The following is a 21,441-nucleotide window of genomic DNA, read 5'->3' on the forward strand; positions in this document are numbered from 1 at the left end:
GGTTACATGCCTGGCCTTCCCCGCAGTGCTCCTCTTCTTCTCCATGAATGCAGTGCTCCCACAGTCGTCTTTCTCTTCAGACAGTCAAATACTTCTCTTAGGATAAGATCCCATTAACTTTCTCACAAAATGAGGCATAAGAAATGATGAGGCTGAATGTAGGCCTCCTCCCACGGGAACCGGACTATTAACAGCTACAGCTAACTTCGCTTAAATCAAGACAATAAATGTCTAGTTCTGTGATGGCAGGAGCTTGGCACCTGGCCCCCCCCCCCCTTCCCACAGCTACCTGTGGCTTAAACAGAGTTTTTTTTTAGGCTTTAGGAAGTACAGCTGATAGACACGTTTGGAAGCAGTCATTCCCCCTGAAATCATACCACATAGATAACTGCTCATATTCCATGTGTATAGGACACATATGTCCCAGCAGAAGCCCTCATCTTTCCATTGAGGTCTCCTAACTGCAGAATGAGAAGAAGATTTTGCATCAGATAGACACGGGTTTAAATTGCAGCATTATAACTTAACGCATGGCCCTGGTGAACTTGTTCAACTTCTTTAAACGTCACCTTCCTTATAGGTAAAGTGAGAAGACGAATGTCTACTTAATAGGATTATTCAGAAGATTAAATGAGACAGTGCGGGGAAAGAGCTTTCTCAGTGTCTGGTACTCAATTTATGTGTCTTCTATTCCTAAACCCTCCTCAAAAATAAGAATGAACTCTTCTGTATTTAACCCTATTCTGAAAAGCAGAAAAATGGTATAAGAAATGCATACTAGGGACAAAAAATAAAACTCTTATAACTAATTTAATCACTGAGTCAGAGTCCCAGAGCTCTAAGGAACTAATCAGTGGCTCAGACTGGAGTGGCCAAGGCCCTGCTTCTGCTGGCTCTGTGCACCACTGTTGTATGATCACTTTCTTTGACCCAATTTTCTTTGCATCTCATTTCTTAAGTGGTGCCACATTACAGGGGAGAACTTCCTTACTAACTCTTTCAACATAAAATAGAATTATTCTAAATTTAGATTTTCCCCAGATCTTTCATCTGTCTAGATTTGCAGTCTATATGAAATAAGTTTTATACTTAGTTTTCTATGTCAGACATAAATTATAAAGCAGTCAAAAATGAACTAGCATCCTTGGCACATTGATATTTTTCAGCTTTTATCAGATATCTTTCAGCCTACTTCAAATAGGTTATGTTTGGAAGACATTGAACATCTTCAAAATCCTGTGATTTCATAATAATTCTTGCTTTACTGACAAGATGACTCACCAGGACCAGAACATAAGTCACATACAGTTTTCCAGTATTTTCCTGTTTTGGAACAATCCTTTGTATCTGCATTATATTTTACAATCAAGAAAGTACTATCCTTCATTATTCTTGTTGACTCTCACAGCAATTCTGTGAAGTACCCAGGGCAAGCATTGTCACCTTTTGGCATATAAAAGAAACTAAGCTCAAGCAAGGTTAAATATTGTACTTGAAGTCACAAAGCTAATCCACAGTAGAGCTCAGAAAAGAAAGAAATTCTATGTGAAAGTTCAAACTGTAAGCACATCTCAATACATAAAACGCACCCAGAGTACAATTTAATTCAAGACAACCAATAAATATTATTCCATTTCCAGGTCAGAGGGACATCAAAATCTCCCCCAGCGCAATTTAATTTTGACTCTGAGCACTGTGTTCTCTTTCTTACTTTCACCCCCCCCCAAGTTAAATGCACTCTGCCTTGGATCTCAAAGAAGTCTTTAATTGAAGTAGGATCAAGTGCATTCCTTATTACACATTCAGAAAGCCCTGAAACATTCCAAACTCCTGTCAGCATACAGTCTCTGGGAGTGCAGGAGAACTTGCCATATTGTACTCTGCTGGAATAAAGTACTTAACCATCAAGTGACTTTGATTAATGCCATGGTCCTCTTAGGTCAAGGCTATAGATTGGGATCTTCGACATACAGCAAATGCCCACAAACTACTATGAGATTTTGCCTTATCAAAGCTCCATGAATAATCATTCACTACCAAGCTATGAGCTCACAAAACAAGGAAGGGCTTTGAAAATGCATAAATTTATAAAAAGTGCTAGACAACGTATTGTGATAAATGGGAGTGGGATGAGGCCAAGATGACTGATTGTATTGAAATATTTCTGTGGTCTGTATTTTGAGGAGAAAGAGAGAGATACTAACTAACTTGAGGCTTTCTAAATGTAAAAATACATGTTAAAAAGTAAGGGCAAAACAAAAAACAAACCACTGCCACAACCACATCAGAAAGGCTAAGCAGAATCAATACAGATTTAGGAATAGAATGGCTGACTTCAAAAGCAGTACTGAGGAAAATGCAGAAGTAAAAAATGTCTGATAAATTTAGTACAAGGCTGTAAAGAAGAAAGGAGGAGGGTGAGTATAGCTCAATGGTAGAGCACATGCTTGGCTCTGCCCCTTCAATTCCCAGTGCCTCCATTAAAAAAAAAAAAAAGAGGAAGAAAGGGAAAGGAACAAGAAAGCATAACAACTAGAAAAATCAAAAAAGCAGAAATGGGTCATATCAGTAATCACATAAAATGCAAAAGTTTCAATTCATCTATTACATGACAGATGAGGGGAAAATAGATTTATGTTCTTCTTAAAAGAGATGCACTTAAAGCAAAATCATACAGGAAGGTTAAAAAAAAAAAAGAGGAATAGACATTCTAAGCAATGCACAGCCAGTGAAAGGTAGTGTAGCATTATTAATTTCAAAGAGAACAGATTTTAAGCCAAAGGCATTATTATAGATATACATGAACACTGCCAAAAAGATGGCAGTTATGAACTTGTATATACTTAGTACCATAGACTTGAATTATATAAACTAATATTAGGATTATTAGGACTTTTGGTTTCAGTTCTGACACTTAAAGAGCTTCAAAGTTATCACTCTTGTTCTTAGAACAGGAAAAATGCTGAGCAAACTAAAAATCAATGACATTCTGACATCCATCAGAGAAGTGGAAGAGATTTCAACCACTACCTTGAAATCTAGAGAGACAGGTAAATACAGAGGATCATAACTAAGATGAGCTTGTCTGGATCAAAAGATACTAGAATCATACACTGGGAGGAACAATTAAACGATAATATTGATGAATTGCTGGAGGATTTGTGTGGACCAGCATGAGAAAAATAAAATCCTGGGGTCCAGTCTTACTGGCACTTCAAGGGCCTTCACTGCAGGAACCCCACCATGTTCTCATGATGAAAGTGAAGAAAATATTCCTGTTGCGGCAGGGTGATGGGAAAAGTAAACACTTTGAAATAGATCCAGAATGTCCACCATAACAAAGGCCTACTCTGCAGGAGAAAAGATTTACCAGAGCCATATCCAACTTAGAGGCAGGGCAGTTAGCCAAGTCTAGGGCCTTCTAGATTTTCTAGAGAACATAAAAGGCTAAGTAAGAAACACTTCTCAAGACCACAGCCCAGGTATTCAGTCTCACTAAAAGACTGAAATTTAGTCAAATGATACAGACTACTAGTCCCCTCCCATATCAACAGGGCTGCAGTATAGTAACAGTGGGTTACTGCTGAAAGAGCTACAAGGCTTAGACTTTGTGAAGGAGTTCTTAGGAGAAACTGAAAGACAACAGAGGGGACCAAACAAGAACACTGGAGGTAATTAAAAGCTCTGGCACTTATGGCTATAGCAAACATTAAACATAGCCCAAATCCTAGCCAAGTTAACATAAAACTTCATACTAAAGGCACATTTACCTATTACCCAGTACATCTTGTCTGGCTTTCAATAAAAATATAAGGCATGCTAAAAACCAAGAAAAAATACAATTCAAAGAGACGTATAGCAAGCATCAGAATGAGACTCAGACATGATGCAAACATGTTGGAATTTCTGACAGGGACTTTAAAATAACTATGATTAATATGTTAAGGCCTCCAATGGAAAAAGGTAATATACAAGAAAAGATGGGTAATGTAAGCAGAGAGACAGAAACTTCAAAAGTGAACAATGACAAAGAATGCCTTTAATTGCCTGGACACAGACAAAAAAAGAATCAGTGAGCTTAAAGATACGTCAATGGAAACTTCCCAAACTAAAATACAAAGCAAAAAAAGAATGAAAAAAGCAGAATATACAACAGCTGTGGTGATAATTTCAAAACATATGTGTAATTGGAATACCAAGAGGAGAAGGAAAAGAGAAAGAGCACAAAAAATATTTCAAGCAATAATAGCCAAGAACTTTCCAAAATTAACGAGATACCAAACCACAGATACAGGAAGCTCAGAGGATACCAAGCAGAATAAATATCAAATAATCTACACCTAGGCATGCTGTATTTAAACTGCAGGAAACCAAAGGCAATGAGGACGTTTTAAAAGGAGTCAAAGGGGGAAAAAACACCTCATCTATACAGGAAAAAGCATAAGAATGACAGCATACTTCTCGTCAGAAAACACGCAAACAAGACGAGAGTGGTCTATGATATTTAAAGTGTTGAAAGAAAAAAAAACATAAATATAACCTAGGATTCTACATCCACTGAAATTATCCTGCAAATATAAAGGCGAAATAAACACTCCCTTATACCAAAAAACAAAATGAAATAAAACCAAACAAACCTGAGGGAATTGTTTGCCAGCAGACTTGCTCTGGACAGAAATTTAAAAGAAATTCTTCAGGGAGAAGGAACAAGAGGAAGGTCAGAAATGAATCTACATAAAGAAATGAAACGTACTGGAGATGGAATAAATGAAGCTAAAATAAAATCTTTTTATCCACTCTTAATCATTGTAAGAGATAATTGTTCAAAATAACAATGGTAACAACCTATTGTATGACACATGGGTAAGTGAAATACAGTTTATAAGGCACAGGAGGGAAGAATTCAGATTTCTAAGTTATCTGTACTACTTGTGAATCCATATAATGTATTTAAGGTAGACTGAGATTAGTCATAAACGCATATTGCAAACTCTGGGGCAACCACTGCAAACATTTTTAAAAAGACATATAAGTAATAAGTGGACATCAATTCACCACTGATGTGAATTGACAATTTAAATAGTCTAAATGACATATTAAAAGGGAAACAAACAGAAAAGAGTTACATATACAATGAATGTTCGAGCTATATCAATAATCACTTTAAATGTGAATGGTCTAAATACAGACATTAAAAAACAGTGACTGTCAGAGTACATTAAAACAACAACATTACCTTAACTACATGTTAGCTAAAAGAAACTTAGTTTAAATATAAAGACAAATGGGGGGCAGGGTATAGCTCAAGTTGTCGAGTGCGTGCTTAGCAAGCATAAGGTCCTAGGTTCAATCCCCAGTACCTCATCTAAAAATAAACCTAATGACCTCCCCCCTAATAAAATATTAAAAATAATTAAATAATAAATAAAATATTAAAGTAAAGACAAAGATAGATTAAAAGTGAAGGAGTGAATAACAATATAGTATGGAAGACCTATGTTAATTTCAGACAAAGCAGACTTCAGAACAAGGAAAATGATCAGGAGTAAAGAGAGGCACTGCATTATGATTCTCCAAGAAAATGTAACAATTCTTAATGTACATGCATCTAACAAAGAATAACAAAATATGTGAGGCAAAAACTGATAGAGAATTGATCATACAGGCAGAAAATCAGTAAGGATATAATTTACCTGAGCATCGCTATTAATCACCAGTGTCTACTTGACACTAATACAGTACTCAACAACAGCAGAATACACACTCTTCTCAGGCTCACATGAATACTCATTAAGACCACATTCTGGGCCATAAAAGACAGCTTAATGAATTTAAAAAAAATAGAATCACACAAAGCACGACCACTATGGAATTAAACTAGAAATCAATAACAAAAACATAGCTGAAAAATGGCAATATAGTTGGAGATGAAACACATGAATTAAGGAAGCATTTTCAAGAGCAATTTTTAAAATATTTTGAGCTAAATACAAAGCGACTTATCAAAATTTGTGAGATGTAAAGAAAGCAGCATGCAGAGGGAAATTTACAACATGAAATGCGTATATTAGAAAAGACAAAAGATCTAAAATGAATAATCTAAGATTTCACCTACGGAAACTAGAGAAAGATGAGCAATTAAAGCCTAAAGCAGGCAGAAAAAAAATAATAAAAATTAGAATAGAGGTCTATGACATTGAAAAGCAGGACTACAGTAGAGAAAATCAACAAAAGAAAAAGCTTCTTTGAAAAGATTGGTAAAACCAGTAAACCTATAGCCTGGCTAACCAAAAAAAGAAGAGAGAAGACATAAATCATCAATATTAGAAATGAAAGAGGAGTCATCATTATTGAGCCCTTGAAGATCAAAGGGATAATATTATGAAGTCTATGGCCACAAGTTTTATAATCTGGATGAAATGGATCAATTCCTTGATAGACACAAATTACTGAACTTACACAAGGAGAAAAAGATAATCTGCATGGGCTTGTAAGTTAAAGAAATTAAATCCTTGATTAATAACTTTACCAAAAGGTAAATGCCAGGCCCAGATATTTTCACTGGTGAATTCTACCAAATCTATAAGGAAGAAATGACATCAGTTTTGTACAATCTCTTCCAGAAAACACAAACAGAAAGAGCACTCTAATTCATTCTATGAGATCAGAATTACTGCTACTAAAACCAGATTAAAATATTACAGGAAAGAAGATCTGAGGAACATAGATGCAAAAATATTCAACAGATTATTAGCAAAGTGAATCCAACAATGCGTAAAACAATTATACATTATGACAAAGTGGTATTTATTCCAGTTATACAGTGCTGGTTCAATATGCAAAAATCAATCAATGTAACCCACTACATCAACAAGTTTAAAAAATCATGTGATCTTATCAACCAATGCAGAAAAAACCTAACAACCATTTAATGATAAAAATTCTCAGATAAATAGGAATAGTTGGGAACTTCCTCAACTTGAAAAGTAAAATATATATATATGTATTTTTATATATATATTAAATAATATATAAATAAAAGTAACATATATATATATAAAAATTCAAAAACCAAGCTTACATGACAAAAAATACTTGAACATATATAACATTCAAAGTGTTAATATCAAGTATATTGAAAACACTCCTAAAGATCACTAAGAAAAAAACTAAAATGGCAATATAAAATTGAATTCAGAGATGAGGACACCTGATGGGCAATAAACATTGAAAAATGAAATTGGCATATTTAAAAAATAAGCTGAATAATACCAAGGAATGGCAAGCATATGGTGAATAAAGGGACTCTTATGTAATCTTTGTGGGAATATAAAATTAGTATTACCACTTGGGAGAGCTAGTTGGAAAAAAAATGTTACTTTGAAAATGTGTGTACTCTAACACGCAGGAATTTTATTTTTACGTATTATACCCTTGACCTCTTGCACACATTTACTAGAAGATATGTGTAAGAATGTTCACTGCAGTGTAATAATAGCACGGAATGGCACACATTTCCAACAACAGACAAATGGGCAAATATTTTATGGTACATTCTTACAATGGGAAACTATACAGGATTAAATATGGATGGATAATATATAATAACAAGAATAGATTTCCAAAACCTAACATAGAGAAAAGCAAGTACACAGTAATATGAAAAATTAAAGCATTCATGCAACTTTTATAAAATATATACAGCTCTGTATGTAGTCAGAATTATGGTGAGAGACACAAAGTTCATGGCAGTGACAGGAATGCATCTAGGGACTCTTCTGTAATGTTCTATAATTTTTGTAAATAGAAAATATGAAGCAATAAAAATCCAAAGTAAAAATAGGTTTGTGTCTTAACAATATTTCAGAGTACACTGAATCTATGAACTAAGAATAACCAACCATACGGGGAAAATGCGAAATTAAGAACAATTTTACAGAAATGAAAATTCACAATTGTCAAATAAAAATATACCACGGGGGAAGCATAAACCAGATTGATGCATAATCAAATCCCTGAAGTAGAATACAAATTTGTTATATTTTACCAGAACTCTGAGAAAAAGAATGAAGACATTAAAATAACGAAATAACCGCTAAAAGACTCAGAGAACAGATTGTGGAAATCCAAATTAAACATAGTCTGAAACCCGGAAGGCAGAGCAGATATTACAATGATTAATGAAATTAACAATCAAAACAGTATTGAAGAAAATCTTCCAGAGGTGAAGAAGATCCTATTAAGATTAGTAAACGTGCATACCATGTAATAGGCAAATAAAGAGAAGAAAACCAAGATTTAGATTTATTTTGGAAAACAGGCTGATGGCAAGTGATCAGATTCAGTTCTTTTTCCTCTTTTTTCTTTTTCTTTTTTTTTTTTTAACTAGAGGAACTAGTTCCACAGAAGGCTGCTAGGAGATATTTTCTGAATGAGAACTTACCTACATAGCCAAGGTGGCACTTAAGGGTGATACTTAAGTATCACCAACAGCAACATCACTTTCTCAGATACCCAAGAGTGTAAAAAGAAGGCCATTTACATAATTCCCAGAACCATACCCCTCCCCTCAAGTAGCTAGAACTTAAAGATTTGCTCCAGTTTCCTCAGGAAATAATCAAAGCAGAAAACTCAAGATGAATTGTTTATAGAATTAAAGACCTGCTGTGAGCACGAAAACCAATTAAAACATAGATGTAAGTCTAAATAATTTAAGTGTGGTAATAAAACCTAAAGCTATGCCAGAAATACCTCTAAGAAACTAGATTGTATAAAATACTTCTGTAACAATAAGTAATAATCTGAATATAAAATTTCATAGTGAATAAACAGAAATTGTCAAGGGATAATCTTTTATCAGCTAGGATATGATAGATCTCGCCTCCTTGTTAAAATTATTATAATTACATTTAAATATATATGTCAATATTAAAGATATCTCCTTAAATGGAAAGAGGATGTATACCTTCCAAATAAACTGAGAAAGGTATTTTATTTTGTAAAAACAGGAAAAAATGTCAATGACAAGTAAGCCATAAAAGAACATAAAGCATCAAACAGGATGACAGAAGTCACGTTAAAATGGATTTATCACTTCTACGGAAAAGAATTAAAAAGCTTCATTTTAGAGTGCAAAACAATTTAAGGAGCCTTCCAGATCCCTGAATCAGTACCCAGTGGATCACCACTCAGTCAGGAACATCTGCATTGGATTTTTGCATAAGCAAGTATGGCATTTTTTGGCTTCCATTGTATAATCTAGCCTATTAATACATAAATTGGTATCTGGAAGTGGAGTGCTGCTGTAACAAAAACGTAAAATATGTGCCTTTGTTTTAACAGTTGGGTACCAGGAAGCCAAGTAACAGATGAAAGAGGTCAGAAAGATGACAGTTTATGGTATGCACTGCAAATCTTTTAATAAAAGTGCCTGCAGTAACTTGGAGCTTGGAGGTATAATTAGATGCATACTCAGCCAGCAGTCCTAGAGGAAAAGTTGGAAAAACAGAAATTTCATAGTATGTGCTGGCGCTGATTGCCTGCAAAAGCTTGGTAAGATGGTTGTAAGAAAGAAATGAACTCAGAATATAGTCAGTTTGCAAGCAGAAACGAAAGGAAATAGGAAGAGTTAAGGAATTGGGGGCTTTGGAGGTCTAGAAAAAGCCAAATGTTGTCCAGACCCAATATTTTAAGAGTTAGGAATAAAAAGGATGTTGAGAGGATGAGATTTCAGTAATACTTCTCAGTTGAATAAAATGATTCAGGACAATGATCAGATTTAAGGTATGGGTCCCCACCTATTTTTACAGATAGCCTCAAGATAGCTACTATTAATCAGAGATTGTGTGTGTGTTTTATGTGTAAGGAAGAAAAATAAATCAGACTCGAGAATCATACCTAGGAGCTGCTTGGAGGTCTGGTTACTGGCTCATGGAACTGACTTGAAGCAAATAGATCAAAATCCTTCAAGCGTCTGATTATTTGAGAGTTAAGAGAACTTGCAGTCCCAAGTTCTGGAGTGAGTCCAGACAGCTGCAGAGCCACTAAGGAGGGCATATTCCCATGTATTTCAGATGTGACCAAAGAAGATAATGTAAAAGAACTTTCTAGAAGGCAGAGCCCAAGCTCAGCGATCATCAACAAGGACTCCCTCCCAGTGAGTAGAATTAGGCCTTAATCAAGAGACTCCTCCCACCCATAGGGTAGGGAGCCTTCATAATTCCTGACTTTCAGGATTTCAGCCTTGGTATACACTAGTGACGAATGGGTATATATCCCTTTATTCCTTGTTTTGAATGGAAATTCCTTTCTTCTTTCTTTACTTGCTTCCTTCCTTCCTTTTTCCCTCACCAATATTCTTTTAGTTGCTCCACTATTATATTTTGGACATGTATGGTGGTGATGGACAGAGAATATTTTTCTATTTATATTCTCTACTTTCTGTCTCTATTTAGTTCAATCTCTGGGCCTGTAGGGATGTTAATCATATTGAGAATTTATAACATATATGGTAAGAAAACACACTGCAGGCACAGTAAGTGTCTTACCTTCCACTGTGAAATGGGCAACAGGCTGAATTTAAGTTGTCAGCAGGCAGAGATACCTACTTCATGTGTAAGAGGTGAGATAGGTGTCCCGCATGTCACAGGCAGTGGAATGAACGTGTAACCTCTTGCAACCGAACTCCACGGATTCAACTTTAGGCTTGTAAAGTTACACTGAGGAACATGCTACAAAAATAAAAGACTTCCCTAACAAGAAACACTTTGAGCAGCTAAACTAAGACTTCCTCAGTAGTGCTAGAAAGTGAATGGTAAGTGAATTCCAAAGAAATTCTCCACAAATTATGATTGTACTCCTAACCAAATAATGAATTCGTATGTCCTCGGCTGGCATAGATCAATCACTGCTCCTTTGATTTGCAGTCACTGACAGGGCTTGGGCACTTATTAATTCACCACTTAAGACTGAGAGTTAACATCTTTCCCCTGATTTCCTTACCAATCCATCAAACTCTCACTAGTGCCCCCCACTTGCCATCTGCCCCAAGAATGTCCCAGATTAATGCTGAGGGTTTGGGCTAGTCTTTAGTGATTGAAGGAATAGAACCTAGGGGATGTGGAAATTACAGTGAATTTCAGGAAATGATATTAAAATATTTTATTTAAAAGCCAAAGTCCCCTGCTCTTTAGAATATGTTCGAAATGTAAGATGTTATTATGACAGTGAATTGAATTGAACGTAGAAAACCGTTTATGACTTGTTGCTCTCTTGCTACCTCCATAAATCTTGTACATTTGGGAAAGAATGGAAGTTCTGAAATCAGTGCAACTGATTTTATAAGCATTCATGGTACAATAGTAGAGCCTTGGTGATCCAAGCACTCTCCTTACTAACCACTGTTCTCTTCAGATATTGTTTCTTCATGATGCACTCTTGGTTAGTTGTGTGTTTATAGGAACGTATCTGTTTCTTCTAGGTTATCCAATTTGTTGGCATACAACTATTCATAGTATTTTCTTATAATCCTTTTAACTTCTGTCCTATCAATTGCAATCTCCTCGCTTTGATTTCTGATTTTTAGTTACGTGAGTACTCTTTTTTCTTAGTTATTCTAGCTACAAGTTTGTCTATTTTGTTCCTCTTTTCAAAAAAAAAATCACTTGGTTTCATTGATTTTTCCTATTGCGTTTCTAGTCTCTATTTCATTTACCTTGACTCTCATCTTTATTATTTCCTTCCTTCTGTTATCTTTGGGTTCAGTTTGTTCTTTTTTCAGTTCCTTGAGTTATTTTGTCAAATTAACTCAAGAAACTGAAAGTTATGTTGTCAGTTTGAGATATTCCTTTTTTAATGTACACATTTATGGCTCTAAAACTTCCCTCTTAGCAATGCTTTTTCTGCTTCTCATTTTTTTTTTGTATGTTGTGTTTCCATTTTCATTTATCTTAAGTTATTTTCTAATTTCCCATGTGGCTTCTTCTTTGACCCACTGGTTGTTTTAAAGTGTGTTGCTTAATTTTCACATGTTTTTAGATATTCCAGTTTTCCTTCTGCTATTTTTTTCCAGTTTCATTCTACTGTGATCAAAAGATAGTTTCCAGGACTTCAATAGTCAGAATTTTTTAATGTATGTTTTTGTTTCCTAATAAATGTCTATCCTGGAGAATGTTCCATATGCAGTTGAGAAGATTATATATTTTGCTGTTGGTGGGTAGAGTGGTCTGTAGAGGTCTCTTAGGTCCAATTCACCTGTAGTGCTACTGAAGTCCTCTATTTCCTTATTGATCTTCTGTTCGGTTGTTCTGTCTACTATTGAATGTGAGATACTGAAGTCTCCCACTATTATTGCATTGCTATATATTTCTCCCTTAAATTCTCTAAATATACTTCAAATTTAGTAGTTTTGAGGCTTTGTGCATAAATATTTATAATGACTATCTTATTGGTGAATTGATTCTTATATCATTATATAATGACATTATATAATGTAATTTGTTTCCTGTGACAGTTTTTTATTTGAAGTTTAGTTTGTCTGATGTTAATATAGCCTTGCTTTCTCTCTTTTGGTTACTGTTTGCATGGAATATCCTTTTCCATCCTGTCATGTTCAGGCTCTGTGTATCGTTAGATCTAAAATGAGTCCTTCATAGGCAGCATTCTGTTAAATCCTTTTTTTATTTTTCATTCATTCAGCCAGTCTATATCTTTTGATTGTGGAGTTTAACTGATTTTCATTTAAAGTAATTAAGCATAAGGAAGGACTAACTACTGCCATTTTTAAGAAGTGTTTTCTGCATGTCTTGTAGTCTTTTTGTCACTCCTTTCCTCTGTTACTGTAGTCCTTTGTGTTTCATTGTTCTATTTTGTGGTAATTTTCATCACGACAGGATTTCACTATAGGATTTGGTCATATAGACCCAAACTCCCAAATTACAAGTTATGTGGCCTTATTCAAGTTACTTAAGCAATCTGAGCCATAGGCTCTTCATCTCTAAAATGCAGACAATAACAGTATCCTAACACAAAGAGGTGTGAGGATGACGTGAGATAATACATTAGTGGGATTTTTATGATACGGCTTATAGTACACAAAATAAAGTTTCTGCTGCCCCTACCCCAGCCCTTACCAGTGACTTATATTGAACCTGCTGATCTGTTTTACCTTGACACTGAGTAATCTTCCTCTTCACAGTTTCAATAACCAGCCCTGAAAATGTCTGCAGTGATGGCAATCTGGCTTTCATGGACCTGGGTATTTCCTAGTATGGATCTATAAAAAATGACTGACTCAAACTTTACTTAGTTGCCCAGATCTCACAGACTCTGCTGCTTGCCTTCCCCACATGATTGGCCACAGTTGGGCATTTGTGTCACCTTGAAATCCAAGTCTTTATCCATAAATTTCTGCTTTCCTGGGCCTCACCTGAGTGAGCAGAACAAGGAAGATACTCACTTTGAACGCTGATCTTCAGATAAAACTTTCCTTTGTGAAATGGTTTGATTTCTTTCTTTCTTTAGAAAACGTCATTTGCCATGTGTCCCAAAGGATGCTTCAATACGTCATCCATTGTCTTTTCTAGCTTCTTTCCTTTTCATGATGTGTGAGCTTCCATTGAACTATCTTTGAAACTCTACTTGTCAGGAAAACAGCCAAAATATTGAAACAGATGTCAAAAAGTATTTTCTCAACTTGGAATCATTAAATGGATCTCTATTCATAGGTATTAAATATAATTACGTGATGTAACTGAATTTTAAATCTAATGTTTTCTTTCCAAAACTTTTAAAATAATGTTTTAATGTAAGGGTTTCATTGCCTCAGTGTGTCTCTTACCCATGACTGATTTCTTTATTGTTTTCAATTTCAAACTTTAAAGAAGTCTTTAACAAGGGGAGCTCTCTGAAGACATCCAAATTGTAGTCGTCCCCTGATTTCTCAGCCCCTCCAAGCTAGAGTCAGTACTGTTACTTCTCTTTTCCAGATCAGGAGCACCTCCCAACCCAGCCTGCCTGATTCTGAGTTAATCCTGGTCAGAACTGGAATTGTGTGAGCAGAACCCAGTTCTTTCAGTCTGGAATTTGTCATGTTATCCAAGGTGTAGCCTGTGTTGATAAGCCCTGTGGCTAGATGTGTGAGCCCCTCGAGTCCCAGACTTTGCCAGGTGTTCCCTCCCCTGTTCCACTCACCCATCCGTATGACCGGCTTTCAGTGCTCTTACCAGCTATTTGCTTTCTCCTGTGATAAAACCCCATCCGTCTGACTGGAAACCCGGTAGCTTGCTTAGGTCTTATAAGACATCTATCTCAAGGGACTGGATTAGCATCATCTGAGTGAATTTGTACTGCAAATGTAGAGTATCACGGAGAGGCGAAGGGCTTGAGCTGTTGAAACACAGGCCTTTGTATGAGTCTCAGCTGCATGGCTTGACCTAAGTGTTCTCTAGGAATCCTGATTTCCTCACCAGTAAAGTGGGGATAAGACTGTCTGTTCTCATAGGCTTGTTGTGAAGAATGAATGTGTGAATGAAGATAAAGCACCTATAACAGTATCTGGCATGTAGCAAGTGCCCATTAATATGAACTACTAAAATTCCCTGCCTACACGGAACCGTGATAATATTGCATATAAATTTGAAGATCACCTAGTACCTACACTTTCTAGTGATCATGAGCCCTTCGCATCCTCTGGATTATACGTTCCTTACTTGCAGCAAATTCACATATTTGACTTTTTGATAGAGGAGTCCAGCTGATACAGTACTTGTTTCTCTCAGCACCTGCTCCACACACATCATTATACCTTTCCCCAGCACAGGAGCCAGTGTTTCTTACAAAAGCTTACCTAAGTGATAACAGCTGTGGAACTGCTAATCATGATACTCAACTTGACAAAACATTGAGCCACAGGACCCTTTTCACAGAATATGTCCCTCAAATTATGCCTAGGTGAGAAATTAGCATACTTACTTATGAGGGTAGATAATCTTTTGTGCTTTCTGAGCTGAATAAAACATGTAGCTGGTCCAATTTGCTAAATATAACCTTTAAGAATCCTCATTAAGCAAAGCAGAAAATAAGATATCACTGCTGTACACCTTCCCAAAATCCTATTGAAATAAAAAACACCCAGAAACAGGATAGCTAGACTGCAGACAAGAACAGTCCATATGTTGGAAGTTCCATCTTGGTCGATGATTCACTAAATGTATTTCTCATGGGAAATGATTGAAGGATGCTTGGAGAAGGGAGGAAGAGCTTTACCCACCCATTGGGTTAACTGCAGATGCAACAAATTGCTGCAGAAGGACTATATAGAGTGACTGTACGTCTCATTTTGCTCACGATAGTCTCCATGTATACCTATTTTTCTAGTATAAATATTAATAGTGTCCCTTTCACTCTCAAAAGAGTCCTAGTTTGGATGATACACTGTGTCTCTAGGATTACAGAATGCCTTAGTAAAATATATAAGATTTATTAATGATCTCAGTATATATTTATACATATTTTAACAAGTTTACCTTAAAGTCACACAATTTCCCCCTCCATTATCATTAAATTGTTTTGGCTTACCTGTAAAGTATATACATTTGGAGTGACACTCTGTCAGTTCTGAACTAGCCAAGGTTGGTTCCCATTCCTATGTTCTGAGACATTTTCTCAGATATTGAAGCAGCTCTAAAACAACATGGCAGGAAAAATAAGGCAGAGGATGTATCACCAGAGGAAAGAATTTTAATGACCTGAAAACAGTCAGTTTCTCATATGACTGGTGAAAATTTTTAGACTTATTTTCCAAGAGCAAACAGAGAACATCTATGAAATAGGAAAACGAACCAAAAAGAGAGATCCAGCTGAGATAAAGGAAAATATACAAACGGATGACCAAAACAAGCAAGTGATGATACATGGAAATAATTCAGCACAGCACAACAAAATTCTTACTGTAGGCAGTAATAGACAAAATGTGAAAGAAAAGTCAGTAAAGTAGAAAAAAATGTAACAAATGGCAATAACAAAAACACTATGTGATTTAGAGGACCAAGGAATTACAGGTGTTTAGACAAGAAACTAGAACAAAAGAAACCCAAAGAGTAAGAAATTTGAAATAGAAGGAAATCTCACTGATAACAGATGTACACATACAGATTGAAAGTATTCATCCACATTCAGGCAAAATTAATGAAAGGCAACGGATACCTTGAGGATACCTTTGTAAAACTTTACATTTTAATATTAAATTCACAAATTATCCAAACATCAAAGCAGGAAAAATGTTTACTGACAAATGCCAACAAACAAACAAACAAACAAAACAAACACAAAAAGCAACCTAAACACAGTTTTCTACACAGAAATAAACTAAATGGAAGAAGAAAATGAAGAAATGCCTATCTTGTCTTGGGTCTAAAAAATTGTAACCCAAGATTTATATCCATTGATGTGATATATGTGGGAAGAAAGCAGTGATGTTCCAGAGCAGTGGTACCACACTCTCTTCCTTTTTTTCACTTCATGGCACACATAGAAAAGGATGTTTTTATAGTATAATAAGGTAACTAGATGTGGCTGCTCACACCAAGAAACTATTGGCCTGAAGGCTTTGGCTGACCCAAGCTATGACTAGCCACCCCAAAGCTGAAGGGGGTCGGTTCCTCAGCACACATGTCATCCATTTTTGGTACAGTCTCATGCTATGGCACACGAGTTGGGAACTTCTCAGATGTACAGTGATTCACAAAACATAACTCTTGTTCCCTCTTCAGTAGAAACCACTTTATTTGTACCTCAGCTGAAGGAGAGATGAAGGTAGAACCCAAGAATGATACACTATTTTGAAGGTGATTGGAGGGGTACTCAAGCCAACAAAATTAGGGTGTTAAGCATGAACAACTGCTACACATACAGGAACTATGTTTGCTACCTGAAAACTAGGTTCGCCTCTTGGTGGGTGTTGAACCAAAAAAACAACCAAGCCAAAGATGAGGAGAAGGAAGGATTTATTATTACTTACAGCAAGTAAGGAGAACCCCGGGGATCTTCCCCAAGGCAGTGTCTCCCCAAACAGCAAAATTGGGGAACTTTTAAGCTAAGGGTACATGCATACTCATGAAGGGTCTTGAGCAGAGGAGAATTCAGCATAGAATTGGAGCAAAGGTCAACAGAGTCCAAGCTTTCATTGATTGAAGCCATGAGGGTAAACATCATCATTTCATCCTCCACCTGGGTGGGGGCCTTAGTTCCTGCAGAACTCAAAGACTGTGTCAGATTGTTCTGTATATCCCTGGAGGAGGAACTGTTTTATCGCTGAACTCTTGTTTCTTGACTACTTTTCCTTTGTTCCTGCATTCCGTTACTTCCCTTAAGATCATTGATTACTGAGACCTGTTCAAGGGCAAGCATTGTGGCCAGGCTTAGATCACAAAATGACTTAAGCCAAAAATGGTTCCTCTTGTGTCAAGAAAGCCCTGCCTGGTTCCCTTTCTCTAGAGAGCCCCCTACCCTATCTGCTTACATATTGACTTTGACATACTAAAGCTGTTCTTCAGAGTGATATTTATATGATTAAAATTTATCCATTTATTATATTGGGGTTTTAAGTGTATATTAACTTCATATTGAAAGTGCTGTGGACAAGACCAGGGCTGCCAAAGCAGATAGACAGTTGTCAGCCCTTATTCTCTGTAGGATTTGTAACCCTTTTTTGTAAATTATGTTTTCAGAAGTATACTTGTTATAAAAATTTTTCAAATATATACATAAGTGTTTGAAGTTAAAGATGAAGGGAACTTCTCCCAATCTACCCCTAATTTTAATTCTCAAAGATAAGCCCTATTAAATATTTGTAATGTATCCTTCAAAAGTTACCTACATTATGCCTTATGACCTTGTAGTGTAAGCTGACAGTTAGCTTTTTTGATTGTCATGTAAGTGCAAGACAGTAAACTTTTGATAGCCGAGGCATCCATTTCAAAGACCTCCATCTTGGACAAACACAACTAGAATAAGAGCCAGGCTGCCCCAGCCAAGAAGTTCCTTTTCAGAAAGCCCCAGGGGACCTACGTAATTGACCTTTTGAGTGACCCTGCTTATCCCTTCCAGCAATTTAATTCCCACTCTTATATTTTAAATTCACCAATAAAAAGTGAATGCGTGAAATCCTATAAACCCCACCCTCCACCCCAATAAAAGCAGAACCCTAGATCTACACTGTCTCTTTTTCTTTCTACCCATGACCTAGCTGTGTGGCCTCAGGCATGCATTGTCCCCTCCTGGACTTGTGAATAATACACCTTGTTTTTTCAAAGTTCCCTAATGGCTGTTGCCAAGATGTGTCTTGCAATCATAATATGAACCGTAAGAGGTAGTCCAGCCACACTTGGCTCTGGTTGCAGAAATGTCTGTGGGGGTTCCCCACAAGCAGCAGGGGTCCAGGTGAGTACCCTAGGCGTTCCTAACCCATAGCATCTCTAATGATAGGCTGAGACTGACACAAAACAGCCATGTCAGATGACAAGTACCATGTGTAATGCAACTTTTTGGTTTTGTTACCTGTGTCATCTGACATTTCAAATTGACATGTAACATACGCTGTGGGACTTTGTTGTCTACAAAGAGATCATATGATAATATACTGCTCTTTGATTTTTTTTGTTGGATTTTTACTTAAAGTATATTGGACATAAATCTCATGTCATTCCCTGTATATTTTGCATCGATCCTTTCAGTTGGTGCATAGTATTCCATTGCACCAGCGTATTAACATTCCCTGATTTAATGCTCAAATACCTTATTATTGATTGATACTGGAGTGGTTTCCACTTTTGAAAATTTTAGTAATGTACTATTGAACATCCTTATAATAAGTATCTTTAAATATTCATGCATGCATTTCTATGTAAGTTTCTAAAAATAAAATTTCTGAGATAAGGAGTATGCTTTTAATGTTCAGAGTTATTGCTGTGTTGCCTTCTGAAAATATGTGGCCTCTTACAGTCAACCAACGATGAGGGATAGAATTTGTTTCCTCGTATCCTTTTCAGTAATGTAGTTTACCATCTTTTTGCCTTTTGGAGGGCAAATTTGATAGGCAAAATACAATATATTTCATGGATTTCCACTCAGCTTAGCCATCACTTCCTTTTATTTCTCCTCCCTTTTTTTTTTTTTTACAATTTGTTCCGTGAGTTCCCTTCCCAAATTTATAAGAACTGTTTATATATTAATAGTAACAGTCCTCCATCTATTAAAGAGTTACAATTTTTCACAGTTACTGTCTTTTTAAATGTTTATACTAGTTCTTGGTTTATAAAACTTAATGTTTAGATCCTGTATTTTCTCACTGTTTTCCTATATGGCTTCTCTCTTGTCTAAGAAGGTCTTCTTCACTCTCAGATGATTCCATTTTGTGTGGCCCGTCCAGGGCTCTAATCCTTACTGATTCAAGGAAAGTTTAATGGGTTGCATCCTTCAGTACTCACTCAAATATTCTTGGAAAAATAATGTTTTCCATTTTCAAGATCAGGAGAAATATGTATTGTTCCTCAGTTTCCTCCCTTAATTTGATCTTAGTTTCATTGTTTCTAGAAAATATTATCTGAGTCAGTAGCTACTCTTAATTATATTATCCGTGCTGTTTTATTCTCCAATTTTCTTCCTTTTTCTAAATGGAGAGTGGACTGAGTGTTAAGCAGAGTTGAAGAGAGTTAAGTAAGTGTTCTTCCTGCTCCTAATTTCCACCAGAGGTATATTTGCCAGTGTTGACCACTCCACCCTCAGACAGCCACTTTATTTTGTTTTTATGATCCCTCAGCACTTTGTTTTGTTTGTTGGTTGGTTTTTCTACATCACTGGGGACTTTATCTAATTTTCCGCTGTTGGCTTTATCTTCTCTAACCCTCCTTTAAATGCTGGGGATTGTGTTCTGGTCCTGTTAGCTTTCCACTCTATGCCATCTATCTGGATAATCTACTACAATGGCCTCAAATGCCACCTGTATATTTTTGAATCTCAAAACTGTATCTTTATCCCAGACCCATCTCCTGAAATTTGTACTTAGATCTAACTACTACGTACTTCCATTCCAACTGCGATGTTTATGGTGTATGTCAAACTTATTAAAAAATGCTCCCCCGCCTTTTTTGTAATATTTTCACATTCTGAAGCATAGGGTTTAAGAATTGTCAGTCTTCCACATATGAATAAATAACACCAATTTCCACCTATTTGCCAGGCAAAACCCGAGGGTCATTCTGGAGTTCTCTCTTCTCTTCATGGATGACATCCAGTCTATTAGCAGTGATGCCAAATCTACCTCTGCAGTAGTTCCCTCATTCATTCTTCACACACCAGCCACGGCGAGCACCTGCAGACACATTCCACGTTATATCCTGTCCCTTCTTGAACCTCCTGCGGTGGGCTCCTGCTGGAGTACTCTTTGGTTATAATTCAGATTCCTTACAACAGCTTGTATAAGGCTCATTCCTTATCTTTGGCTCCCTTCACATTTCACACTCAAGAGAAACTCAGATATTCCACTCCCCTCCTTTCAGGGGCTCTATACACACTTTTATTTCTTCCTGAAATATTTCTTCCTCCTATTCTTATTTTTTTTTTGATGTCACACCTAATTTGCCTTCCGGTGTCAGTATTTTTCCTATGTCAGGAAGTCTTCCTGACCACTAAGCCCCAGGTCACCTTAGGTATCCTTTCCATAGGCTGTAATTAGCACACCAAGACTAGGCCTAAGATGGTTTGTTCACACGCGTAAGTCCCCTATTAGATCCTGTGTTCCGTGAGGGCAGCAGTTCCATCGGTCTTACTGACTTCTGTCTAATCTTATTTACGACTGTCCAACACAGGGACATCTTATCGCATCTATTTTGAATCAAATAAGGGACTGGATGACTGACTTTCCAACCAGATTTTTCAAAGTTCTAGAAGTTCCTTCCGATAATCTGCAGGCTGCAGCAGGATAGGGGAAGGAATAAAGGAAGAGAGGAGGTAACGGAAGAAATGGTTCTGGAGCCTCAATCCCACTTTGAATCCAGAAGCTGCACTTTTATCAATACATCCATGAAAGTTTCGTTTCTGATTTTGTTTTAGAAAAGATTCTGCTGAGAAAAAAAGTTTGAGAAACAACTAAAGGCCAGGATATTGAAGTTCCCCCAAAGGTCTGAATTCTGTAAATTTGTGAAACTGCAATTAATTAAATGGTTAGAATAATAAAAGATGAAAGCATTACACTCTAGTCTACATACAAAGGGTCTTCAAAGAGGTTTGCCCAAGACTTAGGACATTGTCATACAATTCACCAGATCATTACCATTGCTGCACCAGACAATCATTTGGGAAGCTGTTTCTCGCAGGACATATTTTTTCAAGAGTGCGTGTCCTACTGCCTGGAAATAAATTTCTGTGTTGTGTTTGCAGAACTAG

The sequence above is a fragment of the Vicugna pacos genome, chromosome X (assembly GCF_048564905.1).
Source record: "Vicugna pacos chromosome X, VicPac4, whole genome shotgun sequence".
Taxonomy (NCBI): domain Eukaryota; kingdom Metazoa; phylum Chordata; class Mammalia; order Artiodactyla; family Camelidae; genus Vicugna; species Vicugna pacos.